Genomic DNA, 2,851 nt, shown 5'->3' with positions numbered 1-2,851 from the left:
CCCCCCTAATTAATTAATTTTATATTTAAAAAAATATATTAATTAAAAAAATTAAAAAACCATTGGAGGTCGTTTTTGACATCAGAAACTAACTTTAAATAACTTTACCGAATGAAAATCCGTGCACTACAACTTAGGAACCATGAAATAAATTTGATAAAAAACTCCCATTAAAAAACAATTAAGCCTTAATCGAGCCTTATTAAAGGCTAATTAAAATCGCGATAAAATTTTTTCGCGCGGGCAAAAAATTTTGAAAAAAATTGGGGACCTAAAAAACATTCCAAAAATTCAAAAAAAAAAAAATTAAGAAATGGCCTTAAGGACCACGTTTTTCGTAAGGCTATGTAGGCTTGACGAATTTAACTAACCTATTATGGATTCAGCTAGGTCCACAATGGGACGACTGGGTAGTGAGGGATGAAGCCCGACATCTCCAGATGGACCATTCCCCGAAAACTTCCTGGATTTTTTCGACTCGTCCGGATCCTGGATTCCCAGAGAAGCTTTTATAATTTTAAAGTGCACATACAACGGAGTATAGACTTAAAAATTTGATTATATTTTATTGTATATCAGTGTTTTTCAACCTTTTTTTCGTCGCGTACCGGTTGAAAGACACTGCTGTATTTAATGTATATTTAGTTTATATATATTTCAACGTTTATAAGGTAATAAATATTTTTATAAGTTATTAGGGGATTTTTCGGGATTTTATCATGTCATTTTTAGGGATACAGGCTCAATGACACGTGGCAACGCGACTCTGTACTATATTTTCACGTTAGGTGGCGCAAGTTGAAGTAATTTGTTATTTAACGAAATTAGTAAGATTTTATTTATTTTCAGTAAGTATTTTTAATTTTTAAAAGTAATTGTTACAATTACAGTAAAGAATTTATATTAGAATTTAACGAAAAAATCAATGTCTTAAAATTTATGTTAAAATATATAATATTTTCAATACAATATAGCAATAACTATAACCACGTGTTCTCCATGTGTTATAATTAGGGTTAGGATTACGTAGCCACAAAAAATCAAAAAAGTATTAATAAAAATTAAAAAAATAGCAAATTGCCAAATAAATTTTCATTTCTGAGAAATATAAAGAATAACAGCAATAACAAGTAAATTTTCGAACTCTACTTAAGTGCTATTAATATAGTACGTATGTAATACTCTTGTGTTGTTATAACGTAGTTTTATAGTTTTCTGATCTGTGTTAGCTAAAATTCAGCTAAGGAAAGCACTTTCCTTCCTGAGTTTTAAAAATGTTTAAACATTGGCTGCTCTGAGCTGTTTACATTCATCAAAATCCACAAAGAAGAAAAGAACCAGTGGTTGATAAGTGCTGCTCTCCTGTATATCTACTGGAGAAACACCTTCAAGCCATTATCTCTTCTCATTTTGAAGAATACATATTACAATCGTATAACCTAGTCCAGTGTTCTGCAAACTTTTTCTACTTATGGCACACCTATGACTTGACATGACTCAACACGGCACACAAAAATGTTATTCCCCTCAAAAATGTATGATATGATACTATTAATACTATGAATTTCGTAATGCCATAAACCTATTATTATTATTATATTGAGTTTTGTGAGTTACACTTGGTTGACACTGATGGCTGTGTACTATGCCAGACCAGAGTCAAGGCATAGCAACCAAAACAAAACTAAAATTAAATAAGTGTGTTAATGTCTGTATTCAGGAATTTCCTAACAATATGGCATGTATTCAGTATAGTGGCCTTCTGTAGTGTTATGTATGTATTTCTATTCAATTGTAATCTTCCAGGCTTTTGTGCAGTGTGTGGGTATGACACCTGTTGTGTAGTGTGTGGGTAAAGCACCCTATCCATCCTCCACAGATTCCTTATTTCCTGGGCAAGTTCTGTGTACTTGCTGATTTTTTCAGTCATGTATTTTGTACATTGTGAGTGCTTGGAATGGATATGTCTATAATGTAAGTGATTTTATTGTGTTTGTCAATGAGTGTGATGTCTGGTCTGTTGTGGTAAATTGTTTTATCTGTAATTATGGCTCTGTCGTAGTACAGTTTGTGCGTGTTGTTTTTCAATACTGTCTGTGGAATGTATTTGTAGTATGGTTCATGGATGTCTACCAATTTGTGTTTATTTGCAAGCTCTTGGTGTATTGTATTTGCTACTTGATTATGTCTGTGTAAATAATCTGTGGCTGGAAAAATGGCTTTTTATAAGAAGAAGAACCTTCTTATTGGAAAAATGAACCAAACACTTAAAAAAAAGTTAATAAAATGCTTTTCCTGGAGCATAACTTTATATGGAGCAGAAACTTGGACCTTAAGGAAAATGGAAACAAACTACCTTGAAGCATATGAAATGTAGTTATGGCGAAGAATGGAGAAAATCAAGTGGACAGAAAAGGTTAAGAATGAAGATGTTTTAAATTTGGTCCAGGAACAGTGATGTCTTTTAAAAACAATACAAAGAAGAAAAAAATAACTGGTTAGGTCATATATTGCAAGGAGAAGGATTAATGCGAGTGGCATTAGAAGGAAAAATTGATGCAAGTGTGACCGTAGGGTCGTCACCTCTTTGGCGCCCTGTCAGGATGACACCACCGAGTCTCTAGGGGACTCGGAAATCGCGACGTTAAGTCTAAAGATTCGCGAGCGGTAGCGTGTGAGCGCTTGGATTCGGAGTAGAGGTGAGGAGAGAGACGAGGAAGTGACTCACTCGGACTCCATATGTTCTAACAAAAATTCCGTTTTAATAATAAACAAAGAAAATACAGAGATATCGGGCATATTAGCGGACTTAATTATACTATTCCGTTCGAGAGAGAGAGTTTACAACCGA

The 2,851-nt window shown here is 33.5% G+C and overlaps 1 protein-coding gene across 1 annotated transcript in view; it reads left to right on the top strand.

The window, feature by feature from the left end:
• The first annotated feature begins 819 nt into the window (after nt 1–819).
• LOC111631112 (nucleolar GTP-binding protein 2-like) overlaps nt 820–2,851 on the top strand; it is a 61,579-nt gene continuing 59,547 nt past the window's right edge. The window contains exon 1 of the mRNA XM_023375311.1: nt 820–848. The gene's annotated coding sequence lies outside the window, so the exon portion shown is untranslated. The remainder of the gene's footprint in view (nt 849–2,851) is intronic.

This window comes from Centruroides sculpturatus, unplaced genomic scaffold, assembly GCF_000671375.1.
Source record: "Centruroides sculpturatus isolate CEXI.00-Female unplaced genomic scaffold, Cexi_2.0 scaffold550, whole genome shotgun sequence".
In the NCBI taxonomy this organism is placed as follows: Eukaryota; Metazoa; Arthropoda; class Arachnida; order Scorpiones; family Buthidae; genus Centruroides; species Centruroides sculpturatus.
This window is presented reverse-complemented; position numbering and strand designations above follow the sequence as displayed.